This window comes from Triturus cristatus, chromosome 1_2, assembly GCF_964204655.1.
Source record: "Triturus cristatus chromosome 1_2, aTriCri1.1, whole genome shotgun sequence".
In the NCBI taxonomy this organism is placed as follows: domain Eukaryota; kingdom Metazoa; phylum Chordata; class Amphibia; order Caudata; family Salamandridae; genus Triturus; species Triturus cristatus.
The window spans coordinates 77,452,277-77,470,242 of NC_140580.1; positions in this window are offsets into that span (position 1 = coordinate 77,452,277).

The following is a 17,966-nucleotide window of genomic DNA, read 5'->3' on the forward strand; positions in this document are numbered from 1 at the left end:
TATTAACATTACACTATGACCACCCTAAGCACAATTATCAGTAGTAACCACCCAAACATTCCAGGTGAAGTTATCAGCAGAATACTAGAAAACATTTATCAATTTTAAATGTTTGTAATCAAGTAAAATTCAAATCATCACATGCTGTGTGCCACAAAGGGTATTACCACAGAGTAAGTCTCCCCAACTCAAATTGAATTACCATTGAGCTAACAACTTTAAATGTGTTTAGAATTGCAATACTTTGTCTTCATTAGCATATTAGATTTTGAAAATACACATGTTTCTATCAAAATCACTTCCAACTTTGAGCAATCAAACTCAATTTTCCAGAAGAAAAACCTTTTCTGAAAAAGCATAATTATTTTCAAAAATCAATTCAGTTTTCATTGTTAGAAAATACACAGTCCCTAAACATCAGCGTTCTGTTTTCATTGAGTACCGCCATGTAAAAATGCCTCTCATGGACAAATTATGCTTCAAATACCCAGGTATTGTAATCATAGGCCATGCTTGCTCACCATAACACTAAGATTGCCCCTGTTATGCTAATAATGCCCACCATTAAACCAGGGCTACCACTGTGCACAGTTGGATGCCCAACATATATCAGTTATGGCCATTATTATGAGAGAAGCGGTTGCCACTCTGTCAGGAATGGCTAAAAGCAGGCCAGTCATGCTCTTAATATGTCAGTGATGGCAGCAAGTATGTAATTACTAGACTTGTATGCCCAAAATAGTCAAGGACGAAAATATTATGGCTATGGCACAATTATACCATGAACTGGTGCAATCGTGTCAGAGATAATACTCTTATGATGGGGACCAGCATACATATTTGGCAGTCCTTGACACTGAGTAGCTTTAAGGAATCAACACTGTTTATTAGGGAAGGACACAATGTCACGCACCCACACAAAAAATGAATGTGATGCTTTTAATTTTCTCTACCCTGGATGCATACTCTCTTCTCCTCAGCTCTTTGGTTGATCATGCTCCCAACTAACACATTTTCACTCTAGTTCTTGCAGTCACACCCTTCGGTGGGTCAGCCCTGGTTACTGCTGCTACTATTCTTTGATGTCACACACAGTGCGACTGATAGAGCAGGGCATATAACATGGCCAATCTCCTTCTTAGGTAGATTTAAAGTGGATAAAGATGGTTCATATGGCAGACCCATAGGCCAATGACGCAGCTTCCACATGCTTCAACACCCTCCGCATACTCCGCAAGACCTTCAAATGGACTTTCCCCCCCCCCCCCAAAATCCAGGAAGGCCGTCACCCTTGCACTCATCACCAGCAGGCTGGACTACGGGAACACCCTCTATGCCGGAATCAACAAATCTCTACTCCACAAACTTCAGTCTGTCCAGAACGCCGCAGCCAGACTCATTCTCCGCATCCCATGACAAGACCACATCAACCAGCAAATACGAGACCTCCACTGGCTCCCCGTTGAAAAAAGAGTGAACTTCAAGCTGCTCACACACACCTACAAAGCCCTTCATCACACCGGACCCCAATACCTCAACAAAAGAATCTCCTTCTACACCCCTAAATGAAACCTCCGCTCCGCTGATCAGGCCTTGGCCAAAATCTCCTGCATCCACAGAACCAAAACAGGAAGCAGACCCTTCTCCTACATCGCTGCCAAGACCTGGAACTAACTTCCCCTCAGCATCAGATGAAGCCCCACACTGAAAGCATTCAGGAAGAGCCTCAAGACCTGGCTTTTCAAATGACTGGAGATGCCCAAATCCCCCCCACCCCACCCCCACCAGCCCCCAGCGCCTTGAGACCCTCACGGGTGAGTTGTGCGCTCTATAAATCCCTGATTGATAGGCCACCACAGTGTGTATTTGAATGTTATCAACAGGCCCTGCCATTGGTTTGGCTGTCTGTAACTCTTAAGGGTAGTGAAATGAGCATTGCTGCCTTCTTTAATATAGACAGAATCTCTGAGATTGGCTTGGTTTAGCTTCACCTCTGAGAGCTACTTCGAGGGTGCTGGTGAGCTACCAGTAGCTCCCGAGCTACTGGTTGGAGACCCCTGCACTATGCAGTGAATGTCACCGTAAGCACAATGCAAGTGAGGAGTGCACACATGAACTACATCAAGCCCTGCATGAGAGACATAAGCCATCCCCCCCCCCCCCCCGGGACCCACTCCACCCAACATTGCATGTCTGTCACACCTGGCCACAATGCCAGAAGTGACAGACACAATAAAGGTGCACAGGCAAAGGTACTGGAGTCAGCACTCACCTGCTCCCCTGGTCGACCATACAGCATGGGGTACTGTGGGAGGATCACATCCAGCAGGGCCTCGTTCTCCTCCTGGGTGAAAGGCTGGGCCCTCTCCACAGTCCTTGACATGGTGCCAGAGGGAGACAATACAGCAGCAGTGGTATCGACTGACATGTTGTGCAGGCAAGTGCCCTCTCATGGGTTCTGCCTGCCTTATATCTGCCTTGCTGGCCTATTTCATTTACAGGAGTACAGAGTGATTGGTCAGACTCATTTGCATCCTACATTTCCTCCAATCCCTTTAAACATACACCAGTGACAGCCTTTGCATCTTTCGATTTTGCAGCATCATGTCAAGTCAACAACCACTTTGCAACAATGTTAAATGTGGCCAACTGATTTTTCCAGATCACATGATGTAAAATTTTGAACTTGAAACTCGGTATCCATGACAACCAGCATGCATTTAGGCCCTAATACTTGTCCCTCATGTGTCCCCATTGTAATTCTTAAATCCCCACACAGGTACGGCGCTTTTCACGCGTACCCCTAGGGCACCATCACTACAGTGATACAGGCCGTACTCACGCGTGTACGGGCCGTACACGCGTGAGTATGTGCCGTATCACTAGGCCCTACGGTAACCCCAACTACAGTGATACGGGCCGTACTCACGCGTGTACGGGCCGTACACGCGTGAGTACATGACTATCACTATCGTTGGGGGTACCGTAGGGCCTAGGGATAGGCACGTACTCACGTGTGTACGGGCCGTACACGCGTGAGTACGTGCCTATCACTATAGTTGGGGGTACTGTAGGGCCTAGTGATAGGCACGTACTCACGCGTGTACGGTCCGTAGACGCGTGAGTACGTGCCATATCACTATAGTTGGGGGTACCGTAGGGCCTAGTGATACGGCACGTACTCACGCGTGTGCGGGCCATACACGCGTGAGTACGTGCCGTATCACTAGGCCCTATGGTACCCCCAACTATAGTGATAGGCACGTACTCACGTGTGTACGGCCCGTACACGCATGAGTAGGGGCCCTACACACGCCCTCAGAGCGTGTGTACTGTGTTTCACTGCTTACACTGGTGATAGGAGGCGCACACGAAAGGAATGGAGGTGTCAGACTCGCACAAGGCTGTACATCAAGTAATTGTCAGTGGAGTCCTTCATGTGCAGGGCCTAGGTGTGTCAGGCAGCGATGTGGCACATTTCCCTCATGTTGTGGCACAATAGATGTGTGATGAGCTGTTTACACATGTCATGTGTGATGGGGCACTACGTGGCACACTTCCCCTTCACACTTTGCACATGTGTGCATGTGCGACACACGTGTCAAGCACTGCATCACTGGTATGGTACAGTCAGCAACACCCGCAACTGTCCCCTGATGGCAGGTACATGGATAATTACACCTCACATGTGACTCCCAGTGTGTCATGATGTGACTATGTCATGTGTGTGTCATGTGTTCCCATGAGCTTTCCGTTGGTGTTCCGTCAACTCCATCTGCTGTTGCAGCATCCAACATGTGTCTGTGTGCATATGGGCATGACACACATATACGCACATCATGCCACATGTGGACTCACACGTTACATGTGTCATGATGGTTCGAAGATGACTTCCTGACATGAGGCAATATCTGCGTTGTCTCAATGTCTGTGACATCAGTTTTTGACATGGACCCCTTAATGGAAATGTGTGTCATCTGCCCATTTCCAGATAACATGTGACCTGTGCGGCTAGACTCCCGCCAGCTGTCTGTATGAGATGACATCCTTCAAATGCTGATATGTGGATGTCTGTCACTCATGTAATGTGTCTGGCTTGTCACTTACACTGGCCAACAGCTATTTCATGGCATGTCACGTCAACATTGCCATGCAACTATTGTGGCTGGCTCTTCGTAGGAGTATCACCTGGCTGGCCCACGTGTCCTCGATGTATTGCACAGCACAGACTGTAGTAAGCAGATGTGTATTAGCTGTTGAACATGTGCTCACCTCAGAGACATTGGTGTGGTAATGTACTCACTCTTCGTTATTCCTTCCAAATCTCTGCAGGGCACCGCCTCTCCCCAGACGAATGCCAGACCTGGATGCCATGCGTGAACATGACTGTATACGCAGATACCGCTTCTCGCAAGAGTTGATAGAGGACTTGACCCGCCGGCTTGCACCACACCTCCAACCACAACACAGGTATCCTACAGCTCTGACTCCCAAGGTGAAGGTGATGGCAGCCCTACATTTTTTTGCCACCGGCACGTTTCAATTGACCATAGCTGATGTCGGTGGCATGTCCCAGACAATGTTCAGCCGTGTCCTGCATGATGTTATAGAAGCCATGTTGGTGCACCTGGATGAATTCATCCATTTTCCCATTCGTGAGCAGTTGACAGGTGTCAAGGGTGAGTTCTATGCCCTAGGAGGGATGCCTCATGTAATTGGTACAAAAGGGGGGGGGGGGTGATGGACGGAGCATCAGAACCAATCAAACACTCACACCCAGTCAACAGATCTGGGTTTGATACATCACCGTTCTTTAGCCCACTCTGCCACCCCAGTTCAGACATGGCCATATGCAAATCAGTCTGACCCTGTGCCTCATGGGAACAGTCCAGCCCGAACTGCCAAGCCATGCCTTCCCTGGACCGGAAACAAGCTTCCTAGGACCGGTTTCTGGCATTACAGCCGTCTTCAGCCAGGCTTGCTTGAATCCAGTGGCAAAGTGAGCAAGGGACTCACGTCTGAGCATACCCTGCCAACTTATGGCGAACAAAGCGGTACAAAAGGGGGTGGTGATGGACGGAGCATCAGAACCGGTCCTAGGATCTGTTGACTGGGTGTGAGTGTTTGATTGGTTCTGATGCTCCGTCCATCACCCACCCCTTTTGTACCGCTTTGTTCGCCATAAGTTGGCAGGGTATGCTCAGACGTGAGTCCCTTGCTCACTTTGCCACTGGATTCAAGCAAGCCTGGCTGAAGACGGCTGTAATGCCAGAAACCGGTCCTAGATTGTTGACTGGGTGTGAGTGTTTGATTGGTTCTGATGCTCTTCATTGTGTGCTGCATGCTGCACAACATGGCAGTGGAGAAGGCCGTGCCACTCATCCTTGATCCGGATGAGCAGGATCATCCACCCGTGGAGGATGAAGGGCTCGGGCACGGGGCAAGTGAGGATGAGGATGAGGACATCCGGAGTCAGCTTATCCGCAACTTCTTCTCATGATGGTGAGTCCCTGTGTCTGAGTGTGCACGCTTTGAGCATTGTGTGGCATGTGTTGCAATGTGTGTGTCAAGCTGACTGTGTGCTAAGTGACTTGGAGGTGTGTTCTGATGTGTCATTCAAGTGATGATGTCATTCCACACATATTAGCTGGGACACTAAATTTGTTAAGGGCATGGTGACAGCATCATTCCTGTAGAGTACATGTACATGTCTGCGGATTACTAGCTCTTCGCTGAATTGTTGTGTGTCTGTCCTCTCCAGGTTCTTGCGGCTGTCGTCTGCTCATGTCATCATTGCCCTCCTGCTATTCCTCATGAGTATTGCAACGTGTGCTGGATCAGAGCTACATGCACAGACATGGTGAAAAGTCATTTGTGGGTGGTACGTGTTTGTGATATGTGGGGACTGCTCCTGTGCATGTTGTGTTACCATGCATACATGTCTACTCACCATGGGCCACATGACGTGTTGCATGGCTCCCATTAATTGATGGTCACCCTTCCTGACAGTCATCTGTAATGGTGTGTGGATTCTGATGAAGCCATCAATGTGTGTATAACGTCTCCAAGGAACATACGGGATGCTAATGGTGGACATAGTGTGGGACATCCCCATATGAGGCTCAATGGGGCATTGTAGACTCTCCGTGTGCAGCAAGGGGTGCTAGGCTCAACCCCTTCACTTGTGTGCCAGCTCAGTAGGATTTACACATCTGTGTGTTGAAGGGGGTGTCCAGTGTAGGTCACACATGGTCAGGCAAATGACCTGTGAGTCTGTTCCAATTGATGCATTTCCCTTAGTGTGAGGCTGAGTAATAAAGATGTTCGCCACACTCCAAGGTGCCTCATCTCTGTCAATGCAGGTCTCTTGCCACTTTGCATGCGGCATATCTGGCATAGTTGTGGAAGATTATACATAGGAGTCCATGTGTAGTTTAGCAACATGCATGCAGTTGCTCATGGGTTAGGCTCCCTATTGGGCATGAAGTACATGGCCGTGTATGTTTTTTGGCATGTTGGTCCACACAATGGGCCATCAACAGCTGCTGAGGGTGTGTCTCCTGTGCCCAGGTCGGCCTTCAGTTTCCTGATCCGGTGTCATGCTTCTTTGGTGATTGTGCATGCATTGTCTCTGGGTGTGCCATGTGACACTGGACACTCCTTACTTTACACACACGCCTGTTGCAGTTGTCCTTCTGACATCCTAGTCTATGTGTGCAAATTCTGTCATTTTGCAAGGAGATGCCGCCTGCTGCTGCGGCCCCTGCAGCAAGGGCCAACAGAGTATCCAGATTTGGCAACACACACGCCTCCAGGATGCTCCTCACTTCCTCCCTCCACCCATTCATTTTGCTGTCCTCAGCTTGTCTATGCCACTGTTGCCGCCACGCGGTGCCAAAGGCTGGACCATCAGCACATGCAAGGTACACATTGCACCACCATCCTGTCCTTGCATTACCCACATCACACTACAGTCTGATGTATCAGCCACACTCCGGGCTATGTCCATCCGCACATCTAACGCCTGCTGTCAGACATACCCTGAGCACACACACGACACCTTTGAATGCTGAGTGTGCAACTCCAACTGCCTACACTGCACTGCCCCGCCTTCCAGGCCCTGTCACACCAACCAGGTCACGTCCCTAATACTCCCCACCGGCTCTGTAGCCCAGCAAGGGCATGGGAGTGGGACTCAAGGCTTCAGCATGCAGTATGGTGTCTTCGTCTGGGACATGGCACAGGTATCATCTCTCAGCATGTCAATCTATAGAGTGTCCAGGACCCCCATCTCCACCATCACATGCGCACAGCACCTCATCATCAGCTCGTATGCCATTGACAGCCAGGTGCTCCTCACCCTCAACAAAGACACAGACATTGGCAGTTCCATCATTCAAGTATGCATGAGATCTATTGATGAATGGCTGCACACGAGCCACCTGAGGCTGGACTTGTACAGGACTGAGGTGAACATCTGAGGATTGTCCCCTTCCAGCTGGGTCAAGTGCCTGTGTCCCACCTGCAAGAGCCCTGCACAAGCACCCACTGGCCACACACACAAGATGGTGTGCATCATGTTTGGCTCGCTCACATATGCCATGCTAGTCCACAGCATCTGTACCTCATGCTGCAACGCCCTCTGCATTATGCACATGATCCACAGATAGATCCACTCCAAGAAAAGACAGACCATCCCTCAGGTCCATGACAACATCCGTGTCAAATACTGCCCTGCCCTCTACGGAGCAAGTACATCCAAACTCCCAGGAAACTTGTCCACTTCCAGGGAGCATCTGCACTCCTCAGATTCAACACCCTGCACCCCAGCCACCTCACCGTCCACCATGGATAGCTGCAATGGATCACTGTCTGCTGCAGGGTGACCTCCACACTCCCCGCCCACACTCAGGAGGCAGTCCACAACCCCGACCCCAACCAACCTTGTACGTCTGTCATCCTAGATCCCGTTGGGCCATCTCCGTGCATCCAACCTTGCCCTGGCAACTGTTCTTCACATCCACCGTACTCCAGCATACAGGACATTGTTCTCCCACCTGGCCACACATACCTGGGACTCCCTCCCCGGAAACCTCCACATGAGCCATGACCTCTACGCCTTGATGATGATCTCCCAAATAGGTCTGTCCGCACAGTTTAGCAAGCCCCCCCTCAGCAGCCAGAGGCCATCACAGGTGAGTGTTGTGCTCCATGCCTACATTGAATGATACCTTGTGACCCATGTGTGTCCTGTACCAGACTCTGATCCCAGGGTATGGATGGCTGGAGTTGGTTCAACACTCAGGCATAGTTTGACATTTCCACACACATATGTCGTTGAATGATGCAAAATGACAGGAACGTCTCATGTCCAAAGTGAAATATTTATTTACGGATGGGTAAGTGGTTTGGTAGATGCAATTAGGTGCTGTACCGGGGGAATAGAATCCAAAGTTCACAGGGGGAGATGGTATACTTGGCATTGGAAGTCATCAGAGTCCAGACCACAGTGTTGGTCATCATTGGTCAGACTGTGACCAGCAAGTCCCTGTGGCAGAGAATGTCATTGGATGAGGTGCTGCTGTTGCGCCAGAGGGCCAGGTGCCAGGCCAGGTGACCTGGGAGATGGGGATGGTCCGCTGACTCTCACGGTCTTTTCCGTGGACGACCCACCTTCCTCCGGGGACCCTCAGATGCAGGCATTGACGATGCTGGGGACGCTCCGTCAGATGAATCCTCCTCCTCCTCCCTCCCTGTGTCTGGTGCTGGTCTACGCCTGGTGGCACAGGGAGGGTTTGCCAGGCTTTGGGCGATCTGACGGAGTGATTGGCTCACGTCCCTGTGCACCGCCAGGAGCTCAGCCAGTCTTGCCTCCATCCGTCCTTGGTGTTGTTGATGACTGGCATGATGCTCGACCTGCAGGTTCTTAATGTCATCGAGGGTCCCCTGCATCTCGGAGAGTCTTGACACGACCTGGTTGATGCCTCTGGTGTCAGGCCGGTATGATTCCAGGATGTTGCGTATGTGTGACATACCGGTGTCCTGAGCTGGCTGGTCAGGTTCGCGCCTCCACCTGCCTCCACTCCCACCACCCCTGCCCACTTGAGCCTGGCCTGCCCTTGTGGGCACATCGGGTCTACGGGACCCCTGAGGGATGGCATTTGCAGGGTTGCCTGCCTCCTCCTGGGTGCCCGGAGAACCTTGTCCCTCCTGGTCAGACTGGTTCTGTTGTTCAGTGTGAGCAGGGCTCCTGGGTGTGTCCTGGGATGTGGCAGGAATGGGGGTGGTGGTTGGCACAGATGTACCTGACGCAGGTGCTGCAGGGGCTTGGGCACCAGAGGGTCCAGGTTGGTCGGGGTCATCCACGGAGTGGTGAGAGTCGTCGCTGCCGGTGGGATCGTCTTCACGCGGTGCCTGGGACCGTGATTCTTCCCCCCCAGTGTTGGGGGAGATCGACGACGTTGCCCTGTGTGTGAGAGAGAGACAATGTTAATGGTGTTTCATGTGACATCTATGTTTCATACATATTCAAGTTGACACATTTCCTCCAGGTAGTTGGATGTGCCTAGCATTCCTCTCAATGTCCACTTGGGGATGGGTATGTTGCGGGGGACAGATTGGGATGTTCTCCTGAGTGTTTGACCTGTAGATTGTTTGCTCTCATGCTTATTTGGCTCTGGATCGGTCTTGTTGTGTCACATGTCCATTGTGGGAGTGTGTAAATCCGTTGCCTGCCCCGGGTGTGTGTGCTTGTGTAAGGGGGGGGGGGTTGTGACCGGGCCTGCTGTTGTGTGTTGTGTGAGTTGTCATTGGGTCTCCCAGGTGATGTGTCTGTCCCCTCATGGTGCATGCTGGCATGACAGTGAGTGTGAGTTCCTGTGCTAGATAGCTGTGCTTGTGGAGTTGGTGTTTGAGTGTACAGTGGTCCCAGGAGGGCCTTGTGCTGCATACAGCAGGGCCAAGTGTCATCTACCTTGTCAGTACTTTGCCAGTCCCTGTGCATTGTGCATGGTTATGTACCTATGCCATATGGGCTGAGGGCATTGGTGTCTGCGTCTCATTTTCACAATGTGTTGTGTGGGGCCCACACTCCCAGCCTCCCGGACATCCAGTCTTGTGTTTGTGGTTGTTGTAGGCTTGGACAAGACCTTGCCTTGATTTGTGAAGGGTGCATGGAGACGTTAGTGGCATGAGCGTGGTTTTTGAGTGTGGTTGTTTGCGGTGAGTGCTTGGGGGAAATTGCGTGCATTTGGTGTATATGTGGTGTGGACCCCATTGCCCCCATGTTACGTAAGTTGTTTGTGTACTCACCAGGCTCTGCGACTCCTTCGACTCCGTGTACTCCCACTGCCGTGTACTCCCACAGGGATGGCAGTGTACGGGTCTGCGGGGCGGCCCACCTCCAGTGATGTTAGTCTGGGCATATTCTTCATTCATTTTCCTCTTGACCGCCCTGCGCAGATCGTACCACCTGGCTTGGCATTCATGCCTGGTCCTTCGGATGGGCGCAACAGCATTCACCTTATCGACAATCCTCTGCCACATGGCAGATTTTTCAGCTATGCTGGTCTGTCTGACCAATGTTCCAAACAACTGTGGCTCGACTCTGATGACTTCGTTGACAAGGAGGTCCAGCTCCGCCGTTGTGAACTTTGGATTCTTGTCTGTGGGCATGGTGTGGGGTGTGGGTGTGGGTGTGGATGGTTGTGGGTGTGAATGTGACGGTGTGTGTGTGAATGTGAAGAGGGGGATGTTTGTGGAGGAGGTTGTGTGAAGGTGTGTGAGTGAAGGAGTAGTGGAGGTATGAGTGATGTGGAGTAGTTTCTATGTGGAGTTGTTTCTCAGTGGGGTCTGGCAGCAGTGGATCTGTTGCAAAGGCTCATGGGTTGTGTGTGTGGGCCCTTTTTATTGGTCCATTTTTGGGTGTGGCTGTGTTTGAATTTTGGTGGGTGTGTTATAAGTGGTGGTTGTGATTTGGGGCCTCTGTTTGCCTGTTTGGATGTGCCAGGTCAGTCATTGAGATGTATTTTGTCATGTAGACGTGTTTTGTGGTGTTGTGCGAGTCGAATTGACCCTCCTTGTGCTGTTTTACAGTGTCCTGGTTCTGTAAGAGTCATTTTCGCGTAGGTACGATCTGTACATACGCGATGCTGGGGAGGGTGCTGGGGTACGGTGTTGGAGTGCGGCGCGTACATGCGGTGGGGGTTCGGTGCGTACACGTGCGGCCCTGGGGTACGGCACGTACATGCGGAGGTACGGCGCGTACATGGGGGGAAGGCGCGTACATGGGGAGGGGGGGCGCGTACATGGGGGGAGGGCGCGTACATGCGCTGGGGGTACGGTGCATACAGGTGCGGCCCTGGGGTACGGCGCGTACATGCGGAGGTACGGCGCGTACATGGGGGGGTAAGGCGCGTACATGCGGTGGGGGTACGGTGCGTACACGTGCGGCCCTGGGGTACAGCGCGTACATGCGGAGGTATGGCGCGTACATGCGGGGGGGTAAGGCGTGTACATGCGGTGGGGGTACGGTGCGTACACGTGCGACCTGGGGTACGGCGCGTACATGCGGAGGTACGGCACGTACATGCAGGGGTGATGCGCCTACAGGGGGGGTACGGCGCGTACAGGTACGGGGCTGGGGTACAGTGCAGACAGTGGGGGTAAGGCGCGTACATGGGGGGGTATGGCACGTACATGGGGGTACGGCACGTACATGGTGGGTACGGCGCGTACAGTTGCGGGGCTGGGGTACAGTGCGGACAGGGTGGTGTACGGTGCTGACATATTTGGGGGTGGGGGGCTGTACGGCTCGTACACGGGCATGAGTTTACCCGTGTACATGTGTGCTACTGCGTTGGCTCCGTACGGGCCTTTTTACATGCGATTGTGTATTCGGACGGACGGTCGGGATCGTACTTGCGCGCTCTGACTTGTGTTTTACGATTTGCACGTAAAAATGTCCGGCTCACTCTTGTACACTTTTCCCGACGATATTCGGACGTGAAAACTTTACGACGCACTCTCGTAGACTTTTCCCAACGCTATTCGTAGTTATTTTTCACGGACGAATCGTACTTGGCCGTTTGTACGGTGCTTCTACGACTCGTACGTAAACAAATACGGATACGGGTCGTACGCAAATTATTTTTAATGGATCGGAATTGGCACCTAAATGCAATCTCAGGTGTCAGACTCCCAAGGTGACTTACTGTCCTGTGCATTGTTTTAATTCCTGGTGAATAATTATTCTCATTTATTTATTATTGCTCCTGCAGTTTAATTAGTCAGCATGCTATCATTGTTCTAAATTACCAATCTAGCATTGCCACTCCATACCATTCTCTTAGCCAGTGGTCTCTCCAGGGTTAGGACCTACTGCAGCGCCATCCTACTTCTCAAAGTGTACGTTAATGGCAGTGTCCTTCTGATGAGGGACATAAAAGAATGTACTAGATAAGCCTCAGTTCCTTCTATTCCTGCCTTTGCATGTATGGACAGACTCTGACACACAATATTGGCCTTCAATTTGGTACACCTCTGATGTCCAGAGGCTGCTGCGTATTGTGTCTCAGATGGAATAAGGGTCTGGCTTGTACTATTTATGAGCAGAAGCAAGTTCTGTCTCTCTTCCAAAATCCCCAAAAGCCCTTGAATGATCTCAGACTGAAGTCCAATTGCAGAACACTGGCCTAAGAAGTACCAGACTCCCTCTCCTGAGTAATGAGGTAACCATATATCACATGCAGAATTGTGTCAGTTGGAAGGTCTGTGAGATGCTGTTCAAGTTTTTCATGAGTTTAGGTGTTCTTCTAAAAAACAAAGGTAAAAAATGCTGCACGCTGGATGCCGCCCAATCATTTTCTTCCTCCTTGCAACTCCACGAAATACCAGGAAATGAATGATGCTGCTAGTTGCCAGCCTCTCTATCCGTGAGGAGACTGGACTATCGTACTCTGTTGGGCTGCTTCACTACACCTGCCTGTGAAGTTTACAGAAACACTATTTTATGGTACTGTAAAGCCAGGGGTGGTAATGCTACTGAACTGGGATGCCTAATTATCAATGAATACTCCAAGGGATGTGAGTTGCATGTTGAAATATCTACTAAAGAAACATTGTGCTACCAAGAAGTCACAATATAGAGGGCCATAATATCGAGAAGGTAAGTGCATACAGGTAAGTAGAGATTTACTACTCTTTACATTTTAGGAAATAGGCCCCAAATGTAACTGCTGTTTATATTCGGCAATGCACAATGGCATTTGCACAAAGGTTGTAGCACCTAGGTACAGGCTATGGTCAGATCCTGTAATTTAGTTTTGCAATATTTTATTATTGTGGTTCCTGCACTGAAAGCATAGTGAAAAACTAACACATGCAGGACCTTTAAGAGCAAAGCCTTTAAATTTAAAACACAGGAAAAAATTGAAAACTTTTAAGTTTGAACCAGGACATGTGCCTCTAAAAAAAGATTTTTTGATATTTATGTTTCGGGAGAACTAATCGTTTCCACTCTCTCAATGGTATGCTTTTTCGATTTTTTTTTGTTTTTGAATGAAAACAAAATGTACTTTAGGCTAAACAACTGTTTGTTTATATAACTAAAGATAGGACAATAAGAAATAAAAGTAAAACTTGCACTACTGAACAAGAGCATCTATATCTGGGAATTCAAGCAGTTGTGCTGTTACTGTACAGTAATTATTTTGCTGCAGTAAGTGCAATATATGCCTATTAAACAAGGATGAATGTACACATTTTCTTCTTCTGCTGCCCACATGGAATGTATTTAAAAAACGTGTAGTCTCATGTTTACATATAGACAATAATAACAATTGGTCGTAAGCATTTAATTATTAAACGTTGAAATATTTTGACGATAGCTGCATCAGAGAATGTGTTTGCCTTCCGTTGAAATTAATCATGGTCATAATAACACTCACTTTAATAATAAGACATATAAAGTACATCTTAAAATATAATTGAAATGTAAGTAAGTGGATTATTATTTGGGGTGGACCAATGCCCACTTCAAGAAATAATACCACTTAGTGGTATATTTACTCGGAAATGGCGCAGTGCGGCTCTGCAAGCAATTAAGCAGCGCTGCGCTGCATCATTTAAAAAATGGAGGGATGCGCACCCCTGTAGTTTCCCTTGTGCTAAAAAAACTAGCCTTGCACCAACACAGATACCCTTGTGTTATAGTGCAAGGGTGCTTGCTTTGCAGGAATGAGTCCCTGCAACACAGGCACCCTTACGCATAGTGCAAGTGTGCCTAATTTGCCGGGATGATTCTCTAAAACGCAGGCTCCCATGTACTAAGGTGCAAGGGGATCTGTGTTGCGGGGATGATTATTTATGTGCAGGAAGGGACACCTTCCTGCACATAAACAATGTTTAAAGATACAAACACGCACAAACTGATATTACAGCTGCGGACCAGCAACCCACATACGGGTTGACGGCGATTATACACCTTCCAGGTCCTTACCGGGGCAGGGGAGACGCTATAGAGACGCACTGTACCAGAATAGAATTTTGTCCACTTTCTACTTTATGTCTGAGAGAATACTCATAGATGGGATTCAGACAGAATATCGAGTAAAAATATTGAGTTGCACAAACATCAAGAAATAAATATTGTCATTCAAAAATATCGACAGCAAGAATATCGCGGTCAAGAATATCGACTTAAGGTAAGTAATATCCATTTTAAAAATATTGAAGTGTTTAATATCGTTTGCAAAAATGTAGTTGTTGAAAATGTTGTTTTTTAAATTAATGTTATGTATTTTAATATATATTTTATATGTATGTGATGTATATTTTTTGTATAAGAATTGTTTGAATTTGTGTTCTATATGTGGTACATTTTTAGTAGTTATTTATTGTTTTTTATTTTAATTTTGTGTTTTTAGTTCCGTAGTGGGTTGTAGGTTTATAGGCGGAATAGGATGGGAAGTAATTTAATTATAATACATCAATGTATTATTTGTTATCTATTAATATTTGTCTGAGATTTTATAGTTTTAAATGTACAAAGTAATTTATTATTAATTAATAAATAATTGGTTGTTAATTAATTTTAATTAATTAATTGGTAATTATTTATGGAAATTGTATAATTAATTTTAGGTGTGTGTTGTGGTGTTTATAGGTGTAAAGGGTGGGAAGTAATTTATTTCTAATTAATTAATTAATAATTGGTTGTTAATTAATTTAAAATAATTAATTGGTAATTCATTATGGTAATTGTTTAATTAATTTTAGGTGTGTGTCAGGTGTGTATAGGTGTAAAGGGTGGGAAGCAATCTATTTTTAATTGATGAATTAATATTTGTTTTTTAATTATTTTAAGTAATTCATTGGTAATTAATTATGGTATTTGTGTAATTAATTGTAAGTGTGTGTTTTGGGATTTATAGGGGTAAAGGGTGTTAAATAGTATATTTTTTAATTTTTGTATTAATTGATATTAATTAAATTAATTAAAATAATATTATGGTAATGTGTAATTAGGTGTGTGTGTGTAGTGTTTATAGGACTATAGGGTGGGAATTCATTTGTGTTTAATTAATATATAGTTGTTAATTGATGTAAATTAATGTAATTTATTTGATATTTATTTTATGTAATTTTTTGTGTGGGTTGTTTTTAATTTTAAAGGGGTATTATTAGTTGTTAATAGTAATAGTTTTTAATTAAAAAATACGTCTTGTCTCATTATTTTATAGTTTAATTTAGGTGTCTGTTGTGGATATTATGGTGTTAAAGTGTGTGTTGTCAATAAATGTTTTTTATTATTAATATTTTTTAATTGATTATTATTTATGTTAATTATGGAAGTAAATTTAATTTAAAATGTTGAAGTGTTTTGTTTTTGGTGTGGTGTTATTGGGTAGGAAATAAAATAAATACATTTCTGTATTAATTAATTGTTTTAAACAAATATATTTAATATTTTCTTTTATAGAATATTTGTAGGTTTGTGTTATATGTAATTCATAATATAACATGTTTTCTTTTTATATATTTAATATATTTGATTTTTCATCTTTTAAAAATTGTTTAGTTATTTTTTGATTTAATTTTATATATATATATATTCACTGAAAAAACCATAGGTTTCAGGGGCTGGACTTTTCACTCGTACAAAACCATAGAAATTCCCCTGTTATAATTAGTTCAGCTAACTATAACTCGCGCGCCCGCAATGCACTGCTGATGACGTCACATATTACATCACTCATGACATGGTCAGTGACATCACTCATGACATCACTGATGACATCCCAATGACATCACTGATGACATCACTGATGACATCATCCAGTGAATGTGTGTTTTTCTGAAAACTACATATGTTTTATATATGTATATATATATATCTCAAGGTCGATGGAAGAATAAATGGGTATATAAGTGTCTAAATGGATGATTTGTTTTTGAAAAATTGATTGTATAACTGACTGATTAAGTGTATCTTAGTGAATACATGGCTTAGTGAGTAATGTTTAAATATGTAAATATCTGTATCAGTCTCTCACTTTGTGTATAAGTGGCTGCATGGGTTGGTGAGTAGCTACATGAGTGTCTATATAGGTTATTAGTTGGTTTTTTGAGTATCAGTATAAGTGTCTGATGTCTGTATGGTTCGGTGGGGGGTATTACATAGTGCATAGGTGCATGAATGAGTGACTCACTGTTTGTATTTGTTGAAGACAGCATGTGTGCAGGACTGTATGGGTGAATGAGTGTGTGCATGGGTGTGTTAGTGAGTGAATGACTGTCTCAATAGTGTCTCTATGAGTAACTACATATGTTTTAAACTAGTATATGTGACTATTGGTGTATATAAGTGAGTATATGTGAGAGTGAGAGATTGAAAGAGTTCCTGTATGAATAAGTATGTGTTTCTATAAGTGATTGTTTTAAAGACTAAGTATGTGTAAGTTTCTGTAGAAGTAAGTGTGGTGGTGTGTGTATAACTGTATATGCAGGTAAACGGATGTTTGATTCTTTATTAGCATGAGTGACTATGTGTGTGAGTAACTTTATGGATGAGTGGCGTTGTGTAACAGGATGTATAGGTGTATGAGTACATATGATGAGTGAGTACATGTATGAGTGACTGTATAGGACTGTTGGTGAATGAGTGGATGTGGATGTGGATCTTACAATTACTGAATAGGTTGTTGTAACTGGTATTGGTATGTCCATTGTTTTGAAAATTTTAATTTCTATTTTTGAATGTGTGTATCAAAGGTTATATTAGGGGGAGAGGAGGTCTGCCACTCTATCACAAGGATGATGTCATCAGTGATGTCATCAGTGATGTCATCAGTGATGTCACTGACCATGTCATGAGTGATGTAATATGTGACGTCATCAGCAGTGCATTGCGGGCGCGCGAGTTATAGTTAGCTGAACTAACTATAACGGGGGAATTTCTATGGTTTTGTACGAGTGAAAAGTCCAGCTAACTATAACGCCCCTGAAACCTATGGTTTTTTCAGTGAATTTCTAAGGTTTTTTAAATGCTAATTTCCTTCTATAACGTGCCTGAAACCTATGTTTTTTTTCAGTGAATTTCAAAGGTTTTTTAAATGCTAATTTCTAACTATGCCTACAGAGATAGGACATGTGAAGAAAGAAGGAAAAACGCACAGAAAGAAAAAAAGGAAATGCAGAAAGAAGCAACAGAAGTCCTCAAAGACGAAGAAAAGTGCAGGAAGAAGTATAACGTGCAGAAAGAACAAACAGAAGAGCAGAAACAAGCCTTGTTGCAAAATCATCCTGTACCCTCAACTTTTTCAGACGGATACTGGTGGTAACTGAGTCTGACTAACCAGTCCTAGAGCCAGTGCTATGTTAAAAGACACTCAGAATACAGTGAAAACACCTACATACACTAGGGCACACTATGTGTTGGGGTCCCCCTGTGATTACCATGACCTCCT